The sequence below is a fragment of the Panthera onca genome, chromosome B1, assembly GCF_046562875.1.
Source record: "Panthera onca isolate mPanOnc1 chromosome B1, mPanOnc1 haplotype 2, whole genome shotgun sequence".
NCBI classification, from domain to species: Eukaryota; Metazoa; Chordata; class Mammalia; order Carnivora; family Felidae; genus Panthera; species Panthera onca.
Window position 1 is genome coordinate 35,352,624 of NC_138342.1, and position 19,889 is coordinate 35,372,512.

Genomic DNA, 19,889 nt, shown 5'->3' on the forward strand with positions numbered 1-19,889 from the left:
CTTTAAAAAATAAATAAATAAAAATAATTTCTCGTGTCTTTCTTACGTGCTCTTTCTTTAATTGGCTTATTTAGCATCCTTGGTAGATGGCAACCATTCTTCCTCCTTTGTCTCACTTTCATTCTATGGATAAATCTTTAATAATGCTTACAATTGATTAACGTTAAACCATTTTTTTAGTCCTTGACTACTTAGAATGAGTTCATTTATTATAGTCTTTTCCACCTGATACTTTACTGAGGGGGGCAGACTAATAAAACAGGTGCAGACAGCTTGAAATAAATGTTAGACATGAGGAAAAGATGGCCCATTAACCTCACACAGTGAAGGGTACTACAATCGTAGGTAGAAAGGCAGCTTGCGCTCCATTCACAAATTTACTTAGGGCATGGTCATCTGACAAAGCTTTTAATCCCTGTCCTGGGTAGTTTGTTAATTTATTCTGTCTAGAGGTGGGGCATCGATTGGGAAACCTCTGGAGATGTTTTCTGGTTGTTTCATTTCAAGTAATTAAGTCTATCAGGGAGCATGGTAAGAGATGAGGACAACCCCGTCATGAAAGTAAAACCTCCAGCATCCTGGGGCTGTGAGACGACTTCTGCTGTGAGTGATCCCAAGTAAGGGTCACTTAAGAATGAATGAAGGAGGTGATGGAGACCGGTTGGCCTCTAGGTCAGGACCTCCTGCCTTCAGCTCAGCAGTGTCTTTTCAGACCATACCCCAGACCCTTCCTCCTGAGTCCACCCAAGCTGCCAATGGCTGCACTCACCTTTGGTTTGTTTGCAACTCTGCTGTCCTGCCTCTACTTCTGTTGTGATCCCTTGGTACCCACACCCTGCGCTCATCTGTCTCTTGCCGCTGAGTTGTGTTCCCAGGCATCATCCCTCTCTGTGAGGGATGGCTGCCCACTCCTTGGCAATTGCCTACCATTATTCTCATCTCCTCTCTGCAAGGGGACTCCACCTGAACTTACCTTGGAATGAATGTTTTCTCACCGGGGCTTGAACTATCCCTTCCTCATGGATCAGTGGCTCTTAGCTGCCAGTGAACACATAAAAAAAGAGCGGGGAGAAGGAGAAATAAGGAGAAACTCTGATTAAAGTTACCAGTCTTTAGGGTGCTTCAGTTCAAATGTTACTTCCTTACAGAAACCTTCTCTAACTTCCCTTTCTAAAGTGACCCCATCATTTTCTATCATATTACTCTCTTTTATTTTCTTCCTTACTACTGAAATTATCTTGCTCATTTGTTTACTTGCTTGCTATCAAATTCTCTACTCCTGTATGACTGTGATCTCTGTAAAGAGTCCCTTACCAGTCTTGTTTGCTGTGATATCCTAATGTGAACAGAACTTGGCACTATGGTAGCACTCAACTCATAATTTTTGAGTGAATGAATGAATGAATCTTTAAAAACACTCTGAAACTTGAAGAAAGTTTGAGTGACTCCCATTCAGAGTATAATGTATGAAAGTAAAATAGTCTCAATCGGTCCTCCATGTGATTTTGTCTTGCAAAACCCAACTGGCCAAAGACTATAGAACACCCACTTGGGACAGTTACACTGTGATGCTAATATAGTCTTTGTTGGGCTAATTTGAGGTCATTGGCCTATGATGGCCACAGTGCTTACATAGGCTAGCTTCTGGCTATGGAGAGGAATGTGGCTTTTAGTTACAGAGTCGGGAAGGCATGCAAGGTTAATTCTGAGTTAAACTTCAGGATTTGACTCCCCTGGGAGACCTAGAAATGGCTAAGATCTCACATTAATATGTAACCAAAATTTAAACTCATATTTCAGCAACAAGGAATAGTAAATAATGCATTGCTTCATGAAGATTTGCTTAGTTTATTTACTTACATTATTTATAGGTTATGTTGGGAATAGACTTGGCCTGCTCTGCTTTGTTCACAGTAACATTCCATAAATATAACAGCAAGCAATAAAATAGCATTGATTCAGAAGTGAGCTCATTGCTTTGTATAACATCAAACAGAAAAGCTGTGTTACAATGATAAATACTAAATCTTTAAAATATCTTTAAAATATCATTGGCTTTTTACTGTCATTACTTATGCAGTGTGTATTTCAGATTTTCATATTCAGTCTTGTACTTTTTTATGTGTGAGTTATGCCCTGAAGCTTTTGGTATAGTCTGTACAAAACTGGCATTTTGAAGTTTTGGTTAGATGGCAGAAGAACTTGATTCTGGCTCAAAAGACCATCGTGAACTGTCCAGGAAGATCTCAATAAGAGAACAAATGGCAGTAAAATGTAGTGGCTTTTTTTTTTTCCCTGTGAATGTGAAGTTCAAGCAATTCAAAAAAGTGAGGGTTTAAACAGAAACGGCTTTTTATTCTTCCTGTGGTACGGAATGTCTTTGTTTTCCTACTTGGCATCTCCTAGAATTTTCTCAAGATTGTGGAGTCTCATGGCCTTATGTTGGTCAAAGGAAGCCAGGATGGTGCTTTGCAGACAATGGGAAATAGGTATGTAGTTAAGATCTGGACTATGGAGTCAGGTAGCTCTGGCCTTTGGTCTGGCTCTGTTACCCTATCAGCACGTTGTGTTGGGCACACGTTGTGTGTCTTTGGGCAAGGGACTTAAGCACTTGAGCCTCAATTTGTTGTCTGTAAAATAGAGATAATACCATATACTTAATAATGTAATGAATATCCAATAAGATAATGTTTCTGGAGCACAGTGCCTGACACATATTGAGGGGACCGTAAGTGTTGCATCACTTTGGGGAGGGGCTGCTGAAGAGGAGGGGGAGATTTCCTGACTCTGTAACCAAAATTGAAAGTTGCAAATCACCTGATATTTATGATGGAAATGGATTGTATGAAGTAGTCATAATTATATATTGAACCCCCACCTTAATGCCCTTTGGCATAAGGCATGTCTGTCTTGGACCCTTTTCAAGGAAATTTATAAAAACTGGTATCACAAAAAAACCTCTCATAAAGTGCATTTATACACATCTATCTCCTTGGCAAAGGCCTGAGGGCAGTGTGAATATGTTTTAAAAACACAATCTGCAATGTTGCTGAGTCTGACTGTTGGGTAATTTTTTGATTTTTTTTTTTTTTTAATGCCCTTATGAAGGCACAGTTGTATTTTTAAAACATAGTGACAAACTGAAGGAGGGGTGGGGAAGATGGGAGGAAGCAAGCCCATGGAAGGATGGAAAATAAAGAGGGCTGACAAATGGCCCCCAGGTGGAACAAGTTGGATCAAGTCTTAATTTATGGGCCACCACTTTCTACCCTGGGTCTGTTTTTGACATGCAGATTGGAAAGCAGTGGCTCAGACAGATCCCCATGTGAGGTGACCTAAATTACAGCCTCCGTACGCTGAGACACAGGGGATTTGTTACAAAATGATTTTCTATCTCTTATGGTATCCTCAAGACTTATTTAATCCTCTCTCAAAGTGTGAAGAATACGTAAGAGTTATGGTATCTTGTTGGGAGTATCTTTTTTTTTTTAATTTCACCTTTTAATTTGAAAAGTTTCCTATCTGCTGAAAAGTCGCAATAGCAATATAATGAATTGCCATGTATGTTCACCTAGATCTACCTATTGTTACTATTTTGCCACTTTCATTGTATCTATGCCTATCTATGATATGATGTATGATATATAACGTATTTTATTTACTTATCTTTTGCTGAACCTTTGGGAGTAAATTGCAGAGATCATGATGGTATCAGTGAACATTTTCTTTTTTTCTTTTTGAATTTAAATCCAAGTTAGTTAGCATGCAGTGTAATAATGGTTTCGGGAGTAGAATTTAGTGATTCATCAGTTACATATAACACCCAGTACTCATCCCAACATGTGCCCTCCTTAATGCCTATCACCTATTTAGCCCATCCCCCCACACAACACCCCTCTGGCAACGCTGTTTGTTCTCTGTACTTAAGAGTCTCTTATTATGGGGCGCCTGGGTGGCTCAGTCGGTTAAGCGTCTGACCTCGGCTCAGGTCATGATCTCGTGGTCCGTGAGTTCGAGCCCCACGTCAGGCTCTGTGCTGAGAGCTCAGAGCCTGGAGCCTGTTTCCGATTCTGTGTCTCCCTCTCTCTCTGACCCTCCCCCGTTCATGCTCTGTCTCTGTCTCAAAAATAAATAAACATTAAAAAATAAATAAATAAATAAATAAAGAGTCTCTTATGGTTTGCCAGCAAACAATTTCTAAGAACATTAAGTGCATCAACATCATGAACTTATTAAATCTAGTAAGTTTCATGTTGATACAAGGCCATTATCTAACATGCAGTCCATATTCAAATTTGTCCCTTATCCCCAAAGTGTCCTTTCTGGCAATTATTTTTTTTCACTCCAGGATCATTCATTGTATTCAGATGTCAATGTTTCCTTAGCCTCCTACTGGAGGCTGCAGGCATTCCTTGGTCTTTTCTTTGTATTTCCTGACATTGACATTTTTTAATAGGACTGGTCCCTTATTTTTTAAATGTCCCCCAATTTGGGTTTGTCTGATTGTTTCCTTATGGCCTATTTCAAGTTCTGCATCTTTGTTAGGAATACCACTGAAGTGATGTTGTGTCCTTCTCCGTGCCTTAGTGCAGGTGACGTGTGGTGCTGATTAGAAAATTTTCATCAGCACTAAAATATATCTTTAATAGTCTTACTTCTTATTTGTTAAAATGAATACTCTGGAGGATTTCTTAGTTGGAAAAATCTCCTTGACAATCTTACTACATGAAACATTTGCCACTGTTTCTTGGAACAATGGTTATGGAATCATCTTGCTTTATCACTTTATCACTAGATAGAACAGTGCTGATGTGTTTGAATTTTGAAATCTTAGGGACTTCCCTAAGATGCCTTATTATCAGGAGATTTAAACTATGTTGGAAGTCTGAGGGTGCTAATGAATCCCTCTTCCCTTTCTGTAGGTTCTTAACCAATTGAGAACACAAGGAGCAAAATGATGATCAGCTTTATTACTAGGAGAGCTGGAAGATGTGGCAAAGCCTTTTCCTTCTTCTACAAGGCAGAACCTTTGATACTTTCCCAGTCCTGACCTAACCATTCTCAACCCACATTTACAAAGGTCAAGACCTGGCCAGACCTGCCACAAACTGGTTGGGAGAGGAAACACAGCTATCCATGTTGTTGAGTACATGCAGATCTGAGAGGCCAAGTGCAAAGGGAAAGGGAAAGCGTGGGACATAGCTGGCCCCCACTGCCTGGAATGGCCCTGACTAATGTGCCCATGACTGCCCTGCTCTTTCCGGTCTCATCCTCTTCTGTGGAGAGGAGCCAGTGATAGAGGAGAGAGACAAAGTGCAGGTGTTTTCCCTAACGCTCCCCTAGACGACAAGAGATGAAGTCTTGACTCTGATGTAGAGTGACAACGTGAGGATGGATGGAAAAGGGCTCTTCCTATAACAGTTATTTCTTGGGTTGCACCAAGTGGAATGGAAAAATGTGAAGTCTAATTGCAAAGTGAAATCTCATCTTTTTAATTAATGCTGCAGACTGCCAGGGACATCAGCTTTCTTTTTCAACTTTGGAAAACCCATTGAAGAGCAAAACATTTGTCAACTTTGCCAACCTAGACTAGTCTCTCCCACACTGTTCCCCATCCCCCCTTTTAAAGAAATAATACATTCACGTGGTTAAAATTTTTAAATTTACAAAATCTCCTTTTCACCTTTCCCTCTACTTCTCTTGTACCATTCTTAAAATCTATTCTTTTTTTTTTTTTTTTTTTTAATGTTTATTTATTTTTTGAGACAGAGAGAGACAGAGCATGAACGGGGGAGAGGCAGAGAGAGAGGGAGACACAGAATCCAAAGCAGGCTCCAGGCTCTGAGCTCTCAGCACAGAGCCCGACGCGGGGCTCGAACCCATGAACTGTGAGATCATGACGCGAGCGAAGTCAGATGCTTAACCGACTGAGCCACCCAGGTGCCCCTTAAAATCTATTCTTGAATTCTGTGGCTCAGGCATTCATTTTTCAGACAAATCATTATCACGTGAAGCTTCCTTACCCTTCCATCCCTCCTGTCCATCTTGGTTCCCAGTCTTTTGATATTAAAGCCAGATCCTGGAAAGGGGTCAGTGCTAGACAGGGAGAAGATTCTAGACATATGTGTATGCATATTTATGTGCCTGCATTTCAAAGTCAAATAAAAATGATTTAAGAATTGCTCATTTAGTCAATAAATCAAATCATATTTATTATTTAGTTATCATGTGCCATGGATGACACAAAGAGTACAAAGAATGGTCCCCTGAATTCAGAATGCTTTGGAGTTTATTTGTGGAAGCAAAATTAATAAAGATACCTGCAGACAACTTCTAAGCTGTGTGATCTCATTTGTGGGTACTGAGGTCTTCTGGAGAGAAGACTAGTGTGAATGGTGGGCTCTGGGGAGAGCTTCATGGAGCTTCTAGCTGCTTGGAAAACCCATCATAGGCAATCAGTAAATCCTATCTCATGGAGGAGATAGGATTTGAATGGAGCTTTGGAGGACAGGACTCAGTGGGTGTTGGGGAGGAGGGCATTCTAGGCCTGACTACTTAAGTCACACCGACCTCTTTGCTATGCCTTCAACATGCCAGGCTCATTGCTGACTTAGACCCTTACTGTTTCCTCTGCCTGAAACACTTCTCCTAATCAACTTAGCTAATTTCTCAACTCCAACTCACTGCTCTAATGTCACCTACCCAATGAGACCCCCCTGGCCACCCTATTTAAAATTGGAACCCCCCTCCATGATCTGAATGCCCCTTATTCTGATGTCATTTTTCCATAGCTATTACCAGTTTGTAAGACATTGTACCATTTAATTGTTAAAATTGTATTGGTTGGGGTGCCTGGGTGGCTCAGTCAGTTGAGCGTCTGACTTCAGCTCTGGTCATGATCTTGCGGTCTGTGAATTTGAGCCCAACGTTGGGCTCTGTGCTGACAGCTCAGAGCCTGGAGCCTGCTTCAGATTCTGTGTCTCCCACTCTCTCTGCCACTCTCCCTCTCTCTCTCTCTCAAAAATAAATAAACATTAAAAAGAAAATTTTAAATTGTATTATTTATTTTCTGTCTACTCCCACTAGAAGGTAAGTACTGTAAAGCAGAGGTTTTGTTTTCTTCCCTGTTTGCTGCTAACTTAAGCAGCTAGAAACTGGCCCATCATAGGCAATCAGTAAATGTTTGTTGAATACAAGAATGAATAAAGCTATCCCTTCCTTTCCCCCAGATAGAAATTGAGGGGAGAGAGAGTTCATGGGAAAAAATTTAATCAGGTCATCCCTGTGAGCGCAAGACCTCTTTGCATTTCTAAGGGACAGTTATTGAAAGTATATGGCTCATGGCTGGGCCTCTTTCTTATTTTCTGCAGGCCTGAAGATACACAATTTGGAAATAGAAAATGAAGGGAGGAAACTAAACATTGTTCTGCATATTAATGTGACACAGTGACGCTCTTGAGAGAACAGCACCTTGAAATTTATGAGCAGTTAGAAAATGATTTTTCTTCATCTCTCCAGGTTTAGATGGTGTTGAAGAACTGCATTCCCTCCCTCAGTCAGCTTGTCCAGCCCCTCTGCGTTAAATCCCCCTCTATATGCTGACAACACCGACACTTACATCTCTTAGCCTGACATCTGCGTTTGCATGTCTGATCTAAATTGCCCCCCTCCCAGGGCTCCTGGGTGGCTCAGTTGGTTAAGCCTCTGATTTTGGCTCGGGTCACGATCACACGGTCTGTAAGTTCGAGCCCCTCGTTGGGCTCTGTGCTGACAGCTCAGAGCCTGGAGCCTGCCTCGCATTCCGTGTCTCCCTCTCTCTCTGTCCCTCCCCGACTTGCTCTCTGTCTTTGTCTCTGTTTCTCTTTCTCTCTCTCAAAAATAAATAAATGTTAAAAAAAATTAAAAAAAAAAAAAACCTGCCCCCTCTCTCAGCTCCCAGTCTTTACCACCTCCGTTAATGGCTCCATCACATACATAGTGGCTTCAGCCCCAAACCACCTGGTCACCCGTGATTCCTTTTTTCCTCACTCTTGACATCTCATTCACTGGGAAGTCCTGTGAGTTTTTCCTCCAAAAGGTATTATATCCCAACACTGCTGACTGTCCATTTCTACCACATCACGCTAGTCCAGATTCACCATCACTTCTCTGAACTGTTGGCCAGCAACTCCAATGGAGTCTTCCTGCTTTCTCCCTTGTCCCCAAGTACCTCTTCTCACAGATCAATTGAGGGAATTCTATCAAAGATGTAACTCCGATTATGCCACCCTCCTGTTTAAACCCCTTTAATCTCATTCAATTTTACTTCAAATGGAATCTAAACTCCTTAACCTGGCCGGGGCTCCACCTGATCTGGCCCTTGCCTGCTTCTGCATCACCGTCCCACTTCTCCTTCCCTACATTGGCCTCATTTTCCTTCTTTGAATATACAGAGCTCATTCCTGCTTTGGATCTTTTGCACTTGCTTTTCCCTTTGTCTGGAAAGCTCTGTCCCAGAGCATTGCTGCACTCTGTTCCTTAGTCAGGTCACCTACTCAAAGAGCCCTTCCTGACTACCCTGTATAATGCCTTTCCACCCCCACCCTATCTCCTCCTATAATCATCTAGGTTTTATAAGCAGTATCAGGAATGATTTTGATTGTGTGTCTTGCATCAACAAAGTCCCCCAAAGAACGTTCTGTTCACGTGGGGCAGTTGAAGAGAGGTTAATAAAAGCACCATTTCCAAAGATTTAGGGAGGTGAAGGGGAACCAACCAGGGAAGGTAGTACTACTTGCAGCAATAATAATAGAGAGCTGTTAACACCCCAAGGCCTGAATGGCGCGGGGCTGGGAGCAGCTACTTGAGCCTGGAGAGAATAGCTGTAATTTACAGGAGAGGCCATTTGGCAGGACTGTGGCCCAGCAGACAAGGTGTCAAGGGAAATAAACACTCAGACCTAACTCTCCTCCTTCCGTCCAGACTTCTGCTGGTGCTCCTCATTGGCCTAACCCAACCAGAAGCTGAAGGGCAAGACTACCAATTGATGCAATCCATAAAGGTCAGTCTCCATGACATAAAGTTGGCTTGAAAAGAGGGGAGAGAGGATATGGTAGGGCAAACAGGAGATATGCACCACACCCCTTTACTGGAATGCAAGCTTCATGGGAGAAGCAACTGTCCCCCAAATCTAGGAGAGTTTCTGGCACATGTAGGTGCCCAACAAATATCTGTAGAATGAACGAATGAGAATTCCTTGTCTTTGGAGGATGTGTCTGCTTAGCCCAACTGTTATTAGCTTATAAAATTAGGGAGAATAAATAGATGTGCTTTCAGTTCACAGTGATAGAGCAGGAAGTCAGGAATGGATTGACTTTGGTAGATGTGTGTCCCCCTGATGCTGAGCAGTGCTATGCAGCTGGGAGCCTGCCCCTACTAACCCTCCCGCTGAAGCCCTGGTCAAGGTGCTGCTGTATGCTTCACTACTCAGACTTGGAGAAACATACCTTGGATTAGGGTGTGCTGGGGGATGGATTTGCAACTGAGGCAAATCTCCAGAAGGAGAGGCTGAGGTTTCCCAAAAGATGGGTTGAGATTCATGGGGAAGCACGAGGGAGGTACTTTAATAAGGGTGTGCAAATCTGAGGGTAGAAGTTCCTCGAGAAGGATTTAACTTGTTACCTTCTGTATGTGGCACCTGAAACGTCTTAGCTGTCTGTTATGCAATCGTTCTCCTTCAACTTGGAAGAGAGAATATTAATATAAAGACCATTTTTCTTAAGGAAGATACGCTAAAGGATCACTGCACATGTTCTTGTATTAAGGAATAATGAATAGTATGTGTAGATTTGTTATCAGCAGTGCTCCTCTCTTGACACCTCCTAATATATATATAATGAGAGACTTGTTCCTTTGTTTAAGGCCTAATGGAATTTCACCTGGCCAAGATCTAATGGAGCTTTGTCTTGAATAAAGGCCTAATGGGATTAGGCCTTGGGGAGAGGAAGTTCATTGTGGGCCTCTCAATTTTTGCCTTGGGAAAGGTTAGGGGTGGGAAGAGAGGAAGGAGGGAGAAATTGAGAAAAGGAGAGGGAGAGGTAAATGGAGCAAACTTTTCAGAAAGTGGAGATAAATTTTAATACCTTCTTTGTGCCATGTCACAGATACATAATTTCATGTATTCATTATGACAATATTATGATGTCAGCAGTATTATTGTTTCATTTCTACAGATAGGTAAACAGATTAGTTAAGAAATTAAGTTGCCCAAAGTCACATAGACAGGAAGTATGGAAACAGTCCCCTGTGTTTAGTCTTATACTTCTTGAATCCATTCTGTCCACCTTTAGAAAGAATTAGAATGAAAGATTGCTGGGAATTAGGTTGCGACCTGAGGAGTTCTCCTTTTCTTCCTCTTTGCCTTGGCGTATTTCTGACACAGTAGACTCTGCTCTGTATGAGCTTCTAAGTGAGAACGAAAGGTTGAGGGGGCTCAAAAGGGGTGGGAGGAAGGGAGTTAGTACATTGGTGTTTCATACTTTTTCTGATAGGGAGCATACAAAATCTGTTTTGGTTTAAGAAAAAACCTTCCATAAGAAAAGTCCCTTTTTTTTAAAAGAAGAGATAGTGTGTGAATTTACATGAAAAATATCTTCCTAACCGAATAATATCAACAATGATTAACAATGCATATGGATAATGCATTGGTGGGTAATCAAGACTGAATATCACATAAGTCAGAGTAATGATCATCATTTCTTGAATTTCAAGGAGAGGACAGAACTTTCTTAGAAAGCATGGAAATATTGGCTCAATGGATTTGCCATAGATTGCATGCTGTTTTTGTAGTCAGAGAACACTCTTTGTGTAAAGGAAATTTGGGATTGGGGAAGGAGAAATATGTTAACCTAGACTTTCCTTTATTACTGGGTAAAAATAAGAGAGAAAGCATGACAGGAATAATTTTTGAAAGAAAGGTTTGTGCAGGAAGTAACAAAGCCACCCCTACCTGTATCGGCTATATCATGTTGAGGTTTTATTTACGTTCAAACTGATCAAGTCCACAGAGCATGAGGCAAGGCAAACCAACCCAGGTATGGTACACTCTTGTGCTATCCTCGATGACGTTGTTTTTGAGGTTTAGAGAAGATTCTGCTGCCTCGGTACCGAACCAAACCAGTAGTGTGTGCCTACTAGCTGTAATACACGTCACTAATGCTCACTGATATTTCCAATTTTCCTCCCCTCCTCAGACTTATGAAAGAGTATGTTTTCCTTCCCTTCCATTCATTGGGTGGAACAGAGTGACTAGTTCTAGCTAATAGGCTGGAAATAAAAATGACATGTGTCCCTTCTGGGGAAAGGAATTAAATGCTGGTGTGTTATTTTCTGTCTTTCTCCTAGCATGGTCAACTAAGAAGTATCATGTTGAGTTGGAGAAACCCAAGACTGGAGCCTGGAATGGTGAGCCACTACATGGGGAACAGATGTCCTGACAAGCCCCCTGGACCTGTAGTGGATTTAGTGTGAACAAAACTTTCGTTGTGTTAATGCCTGAAGATTTGGGAGGATGTTTATTACCATAGCCTAATCTGGCCTAGTCTAATATCCTGGTAGGTGGATACACACACACACACACACACACACACACACACACACGTCAAGAAGAATGTGCAGAGCCAGCTCTTGGTTCTATTTCTAATCATATCTTCTAATTCTCACAAATTACACAGAGGATGGGGGTTAGAGATGACTCCTCTCCTCTCCCTGTTGCCTCTAGCTCCTCACCCGGGGTACTGGGAACCTTGGCTCTCAGGGTCACCTCTTGTGCTTGCTTCTCAGGTGGTCATCGCTCATACCCAAGCTACTTGTCCTGACTCCCCTCCCTCCCTCCTGGGGTCTGGCAGCATTCCCTTCCTAGCCTCTGGTATGCATTTCAACCATTCTGTTTTGTTCTGCGGGTAGGGCTCAAGGTATTTAGGATTCTTGTGTATGGATAATCTTCAGGGCAGTGAGAATTTTCCCCTGTCAGGCAGGGATTCATAGAGTCATGAGGCTAAAAGAATCCAGTGCTCTGGATTGTGTGTACCTTGTTCTGCCCGTGTCTCAGGAAGAGGTGTTTTTGTGTATGGGGAGAGGTAGCAAGAGGGGGAAACAGACCACCCTTCCTGCCACACTAAGAGACAAGAAAATGAAGCCTATCTCTGGTAGGATTCTGTGGATTCGCAGTAAATGCCAATAATGATGACGCCTGACTTTTCATTTATATGGTCTTATTTTGTTTCTGCCCTAACCTGAATGTGGTGTCAAGGGAACTATTAATGACTGCTATTCAGGGACATGTGACTTGGTATTTATATATTACCTGCCCACTTCATAAAGTGCTAATGAATGTTTGCAAAGCTCTTTGAAATCCTCTGGTGAAAGGTGCAACGTTAAGTGAAAAATATTATTATTATTATTAGAAGGTAATAGACAGCTTTGAATGATTGGTCATAAGAATAACTGACATAGCATTAAAAGAAGTGCCAGAAATCATCCAGACGGTTCCAGCTCCTCCGGCCCATCAGCCTCCACATTACATATATTACACTGTTTCCCTGACACCCATTCTAATAACTGTATAATTCACACATTAAATCACCACTTCCAGGGAAAGGTTGAGCTCACTCACAGCTCTATTGATGGTGACACTGAGAGGGTATTAAATGTTGGAAGGTCTAAAATGGAGAAGTGCTCTTAGGTGGAGAGGCCAGATAGAGCCACTGAGTGGCCACCATGTTTAAGGGGATATGAGAAGGGAATGAATCAGAAGCACCTTGGAAATGGAGAGGAAACTTTAAAATAGATGTGATATTGAAAAGCCGTGAGAACAATCAAAATCTGAAGTGAGATAGCCGACACGTAGCCATACTCTTTATTGCGTGCCTTCTCTGGTTTGAAAAAATAGCGATAGCACAGACAGGTTTTGGTTTCCTACTTCCTTTAGCTTGGAGTTGTTTAATATTTCTGTCTTCTGCATAAAATTCAGTCTCAGAGTTGGCAAGTTAGGTCCAATCTTGCTAACTCTGGTTGGATGGCAGTGGCTGTCTAAGTGTGGTATTAAGAGTCATGGGGGCACATTTGGACTTGGCAGGAAAGAGTGCTGTGATGCATTAGCAATGTCTCTGCCTAGGGAGAGGGAGAGGAAGAATGGCATGTATGTGGGTGAGGTCTGACTAGCAGTAAAAATGGCCAAAAAGGACAGCATGGACTTAGTTCAAGGTTGCTTTTATTCTGACTGAAAACCAAAGCTATTACAAAGTAGTCTAAGGAATGCCTCTTGGCCACCCGTCTCTGGAGGCCAGAGGACCTTGTGTTCCTGGTCCCATAGGATTGTAATAATCCATGTCCCCCACGTAGGAGCTCCTACCCCTGTCTATCACCCTGATTTTTCTGACTTCTGCCAGGAGGCATTTCTATATTGCCTGGGTTTTGTTGCCAGTAGAGCTTATGCCCATGAATTCTACAGGACTATAACCAACTGAGAAACAGTTCTTTTTTTTTAATGCTTATTTATATATTTTGAGGGGGGAGGAGCACAGAGAGAGAGGGGAACAGAGAATCCCAAGCAGGCTCCATGCTGTCAGTGCAGAGCTGGATCACGGGGCTCGAACTCATGAACCGTGAGATGGTGATCTGAGCTGAAACCAAGAGTTAGATGTTTGACTGAGCACCCAGGCACCCCAACAGAGAAACAGTTCTTAAACATTTACCACCCCTAGGGCACCACAAGAGGCAACAAGCCCAGGAACTGGGTTTGTCTGTGCTGGAAGCCTATTAGCTGATCATCATGAGTGTGGCCTGAGGGGTGGGCTTCTGATTAGGAACGCATCTTGGGGCGACAGTAATTCTTTCCAGAGACCTCATAGGGCAGGTGCTGTCTTCATTCTCGCCCTCTGTTGCACTCCAGAGTGCCCGTGTCTCCTGGAGGGAGCGTTACATGATTCTGGTGTCCTGCATTTTGTGTCTGGAGCTCCAGTTTTTGCAGCTGTCACCTCAGGGATGCCCCTTGATTGCCTGGCTCTGGTGGCCAGGGGCGCTTGCATTCCTGGGCCCCAAGAGACTGTAACAATCAGAGAGATGGTTCTTGTTAGGCTGTCATCCCCCAGGGCACTGCACAGACAGCAGACTGGGATACATTCCCCAGTCCTTCTGTAAAGGAGGCTTGTCTTGAAGTTTTGGTCTGAGGGGTAGTACTCAGGTCTGGCAAATATTTAGTGACCTGTGGAAATGCTCTCAAGAAACATTGGCTGAAGGAGCGCCTGGGTGGCTCAGTCAGTTAAGTATCCAACTTCAGCTCAGGTCATGATCTCGTGGTTCGTGAGTTCGAGCCCCACGCTGGGCTCTGTGCTAACAGCTCAGAGCTGGGAGCCTGCTTTGGATTCTGTGTCTTCCTCTCTCTCTGCCCCTATCCCACTCATGCTCTGTCTATCTCTCTGTCTCAAAAATAAATAAACATTAAATAAATAACAAATAAAGAAGCATGGGCTGTGGATGCCATCTTGGTGCTTTTCCTGTGATTTGTCCCAACTCACCAGTATCACCCAGGAAAGAGATATACACTCATCTCGATTTGTGTGGCTGACACTCAGGGGACGCCTCCAGATCCCTGGCTCTGGTGGCCAGTGGGGCTTACACTTGCAGTCCTATAGGACTATATATATTTGCACATTTTAAAAAGCTGATGCCTGAGGGTCTGGCTTTAGTCATCATGAATCTAAATGCTGAAATCCTCCCCTTTGGGACATGACAGGTTTTGGCACATCCTCAACTACTGGGAGCTATTGAAAATATAATAGGCTGCTTGTTTGGATGAGCACAGAGATTTAAGAGAACACTAAGAGCTGAGGCAGGGTTGAACAGGTGTCATCTTCTACACAAGCCACTCTTCCAAGACTGCGAGAAGTGGTTGTTTCAGTCTATCATATAGAAACCACCATAGAGAACCAAGCAAAATTAAGGAACAGAGGAATATGTTCCAAATGAAAGAACAAGATAAAACCTCAAGGGGGAAAAAAAGTTAATGAAATAGAGATAAGCAATTCATCTAATAAAGAGTTCAAAATAATGGTCATAGAGATGCTGACCAAACTGGGGAGTAGAAAGGGTGAACACAGTGAGAACTTCATCAAAGAGATATGAAATATAAGGTAATACCAAATAAAAGAAGTCACAGAGCTGAAGAATACAATAACGGGAGTGAAAAATACACTAGAGGGGCTCAACCGTAGACCAGATGAAACAGAAGAAAGAATCCATCAACTCAAAGACAAGGCAGTGGTACTCAGCTAATTAGAGCAGCAAAAAGCTAAAAGGCCAAGGAAAGGTAAAAAGAGCTCAAGGGACATATGGGACATCAGATGGATTAACCTTCCCATCACAGGGCTCCCAGGAGAAGGGAGAGGAGAGAGGCACAAATCCCATTTGAAGAAATATGGCTGAAAACTTCCCTAACCTGGGGAAGGAAATAGACATCCAGATCTAGGAATCCCAGAGAGTTTGAAATAAGATGAATCCTAAGAGACCCACAGGAAGACACATAATTAAAATGTCAAAAGTTACAGACAAGGAGAGAATCTTAAAAGCAACCAGAGAAAAACAACTTGTAACATATAAGGGAATCCCTGTAAGCCTAACAACAGATTTTTCAGCAGAAACTTTGCAGGTCACAAGAGAGTGGCATGATATATTCAATGTGCTAAAAGGAAAAAAAACCTTTCCTACCAAGAATCTTCTCCCTGGCGAAGTTATCACTCAAAAGTGAGGAAGCGATAAAGTTTCCCAGACAAGCAAAAGCCAAAGGACTTCATCACCACTAAACTGACCTTACAAGAGATGTTGAAAGGACTTCTTTAAGCTGAAAAGTAAGGGTTCTAATTAGTAATAGGAACACATGTAAAAGAATAAATCTCACGGGAATGGTAAATATAGTAAAGGTAGTGGATTAATCTCTTATAAAGTAGTATGAAGGTAAAAAGTAGTAAAAGTAACTATAATTATAATAATTAGTTAAGGGATACACAAGATAAAAAAGATGCAAAACGCTGGGGGCAGAGTAATAATGTTGAGCTTTACAATGGGATCAAACTTGTTACCAACATAAAATAGACTGTTGTAAGTTGTCATATGTAAGCCTTATGGTAACCACAGAGCTAAAACCTGTAGTAAGGATGTTTTGCTCTTGGATGTCTCCTCTTCCTTCTAAAAACTCAACTTCTCTAAGGTGATGGGGGAGTGGAGGAAAAGACAGACATCTTCCTGCCATCCTGGGCAAGTTCACATCCTCCTCTTGGTTGGTTGTGAGTGTTCTTCTTGCTCAGTGTCCATAGAGGAATGATGTGGATGTTGGTCAGTCATCATTGTCCCCTGACCTGGGACTCACTCCCAAGTAGTTCCCTGAGACTTAGCAGGTCCTTCCAAGATACAGCTGCATCTTTCAGAGGACCCTGGGCTGATGCATTCCACTGAATTTCTCTGATGCATGCACCTTATTGGCCTTAATGCTGTGACAGTCCCCAGTCTCTGCTCCCAGAGCTAATTCTTCAGCAGTGCAAGATCTACCTTGCATACCTTCTTCTCAAACTCAAGAGAGTGGTCCTGGCTTCCTCTACCCTGGCAGTCTCATGCCTGCTTCTCCCACCCTGCCACATTGCTTCCCCATAATTATCTTTTACATGGTCACAAGCACTTGGGACAAGTCAGGAAGTCTCCTAGCTAAGCAGTCATAAGTGGTAAATGAAAGCCTGGTCCCCTCTTCCTTCAGGACATCCTTTCATGACCAGTGAGTCTCTTGAGGCCCCTGTTAGGATGAGTGGAGGGAACAGTCTCAGACACTTCACTCCCCCTAATGCCACCTCCCACTCTTAACCCCCACTTTATATTGACTGGGGTGATGCAAAGGAAGGTAGGCAGTTGTAGGACTAATCCAAAGATATTTCTGGGAAATTCTTGTAAGCCCTGGAGGGAGGAAACTATCCCTAAATAATGGCACATTTACCATGTGGTATACTGGGCCTTAGCTGCAATCCTAGGACATTAAGAAAAGTTCTAGTATACTTTTGCATAGACTTCAGATGAGCATTCTAACTCTTTATAGCCAGACTGTGCTTACCTTTAAACTAACAGAGTACAAGATAAGAACTAAAATAAAAGGCAAAAGGTAAATAAAGAATACAATGAGGCAAGTTTAAAGTATAAAGCAAGATACTTAGTGCAAACATCATAAACTCATTTTAATAATAATTTTTATATCGTTTACTGTGTGTCAAGCACTATTCTAAATTTACATGTATCATCTCATTTAGTCTTTGCAACAATGATAAGAGATAAATTCTTTTATTATTAGCTCTTTATAGATGAGATAATGGAGGCATAGAGACATAATCTGTCCTTAGACACAAAAGAGTGCATCAGTAGCAAATATATTAAAAAGATATCGGGCTAATTTTTATAATTAGCATTCCTTGTGCACCAATTATGAAAACAGTGTTTAGGCTACTATAGCAAAATCTAGAAATTTGAGGTGTTAGCTTCATATCCTTTCAAGAGGCAGTACAAGTGTAGTTGTTAAGGTGTAGATTCCAGAACCCAATTGTATGAGTTCAAATTTTAGCTCTCCTTCTACTTTCTTGGTAGCCATTTAGAACTGGGGTCCCCATGCCTCAGTTTTCAGTAAGTGGTATTTAGCCTAAAGGGGTTGTTGGCAGAATTAGGAGAGTTAGTACGTCTAGAGCTGCACTGTCAAGTAGAAGTGTACAAGAGCCATATATTTAATTTAAAATTTTCCAGTAGCCCCATTAAAACAAAAGGAAAGGGGAACAGGTGAAATTAATTGTAATAATATATTCCACTTAACCCAATATATCCAAAATATTACCATTTCAATGTGTAATTAATGTGAAATTATTAATGAGCTATTTTACGTGTTTTTGTTTTTTTTTTTTTCTTTTTTTTTGTTCTGGCTCTTTGGAATCTGTGTTTTACACTTACAGCACAATTCAGTTTGGACTAGCCTCATTCAATGTGCTTATAGCCATGAGTGCCTGGTGGCTACTGTGTCCAACAGTGCCACTGTAGAGTGCTTAGAACAGTGTCGGGCGCATGGAAGCTGTCAAAGTTTATAAGTTCTTTTACCTTTCAAACATTTTTCAGATGGATCACTTTTCTCATTCTCCACTGACATGCATAAGGCCAATTTGTCATCATTTTTGCCAGGAAAGATGGATTAGCCTCCCAACTTGGCCCCCCCTGTATTCTCTAAGCTACCTGTACTTCATACTGAAGTTCAAGGCATGCTTTCAAAATATGTATCTGACCATACCCCTGCTCCATTGCCCCTGAACCCTCTCTCTACCACATTTCTCCTCCTCTTTGCCTTAGCCACTAACCTTGTTCAGTTCCTTGGACTGTTCAGTTCCTTGCTGAGTCCTCGGACATGCACTCCCATTTGTACCCCTCCTTATACTTCCTCCCTCCTTTAGATCTTTTGGGAACCCCTTTCTAGTAGCTTCCAGTCTCTGTCAGATGACTTTATTAGGATGCAGGCATAGAATCATGTTCTTTTTCCAAGGCTCTTTTCCTTGTTTGTAATTTTGCTTTCATTAGTGCAATAAATTAATTAACCTGTCTACTGCCCCGAGTAGACCACGAGTTCTTTCAGGGCAGGTACTACATCAGTTTTTGTTCACCATTTTGTCCCTTACATCTACCCCAATGCCTGGCACCTCGTGGGCCCTTGTGAAATATGTTTAAATAAACTATTTGAAATAACTAGATATGCAAATATTACCCTACAGAACCCTACAAAAACAGAATGAAGGGAATTTCAAACAAGGAGGAAAATGATACAAGGTCAGCTTTTAGTTTAATTTAAATTCTTAAGGATAAGAACAGAGGGATTCTAGAGTAGAATAACGCACCATGTAATAAGATTCAGAAAACTTCACAAACATGGAAATACCAACATTTAGACTGACATAAGACAAAGACATGAGCAGACTATGTCCTTAACCACCCTGAGCATATAAAATCAGCCTATAAATAAGAGGAGAAAAGGAGATGAGGAACAGGAAGGAATATTGTAAGCCAGGTTTTACTTCTCATATGCCTGAAAAATTAAGTATGAGTTGGGCATGAGGGAATATTGGTGGTAAAGGAAGTATGGGGCCTTTGTACCCAGATTTTCTATGATAGTCCTGTACTATTTTCTCTGTAAACAAATGAAATATCATGGAAATTCAAGTATCTCAGCAAATAGTAATTAAATGAAGTTGGTCAATGAGTCAACAAGTATTTTTATTTTCCATAAGCTGTGTGCTGGGAATATTGTGGAAAGCAAGGCAGCTTGGTCTCTTTTTCTTTAGGTTTAGGGATGACATCCATTTCTTCCTTCCTTCCTTTTCAGTTCTATATCAACTGAGCTCAGACCTGAAAACTAGGTTAGGATTAAAGTACAGTGTCCAGGTACGTAAAATAAGTGACAGTAAAGGTGGTTCAGTGAATCTCATCCATAAGGTAAGTAACTCATCCTTGCCATCTACCTATTAGGGGATGGTGGAGAAGCTGAGTTGAAGAGTTTTCCAATATTGCTCCCCTCTGGACAGTGGATGACTGTTCCTCTTCTAAGAAAACATGAAAAAATAGGTAAGAATGTCTACTCACTACTGACATGAAGTTTCTGGTCCCATCAATTGAGTGGAGTGAGAACACTAGAGAGAGGAGCAGGTTGGAGATGGGAGGATGCAGAGAGAACAGGTGTCTCCATTTTGGATGAGCTAAACAACGCCCCTATAATAAGCTCATCACAAAATCTCAGTGACTTAACCCAACATGGTTTTACCTCTTGCTCACACAATGTTGTGCATTTAGTG

The 19,889-nt window shown here is 41.8% G+C and overlaps 1 long non-coding RNA gene across 2 annotated transcripts in view; it reads left to right on the plus strand.

The window, feature by feature from the left end:
• LOC144616190 (uncharacterized) overlaps positions 1–19,486 on the plus strand; it is an 89,460-nt gene extending 69,974 nt beyond the window's left edge. For both annotated transcript variants that reach the window (XR_013555304.2, XR_014137573.1), the window contains 3 exons: positions 8,962–9,040; positions 11,383–11,442; positions 19,424–19,486. This is a non-coding gene — a long non-coding RNA (uncharacterized LOC144616190). The remainder of the gene's footprint in view (positions 1–8,961; positions 9,041–11,382; positions 11,443–19,423) is intronic.
• Positions 19,487–19,889: the final 403 nt, after the last annotated feature.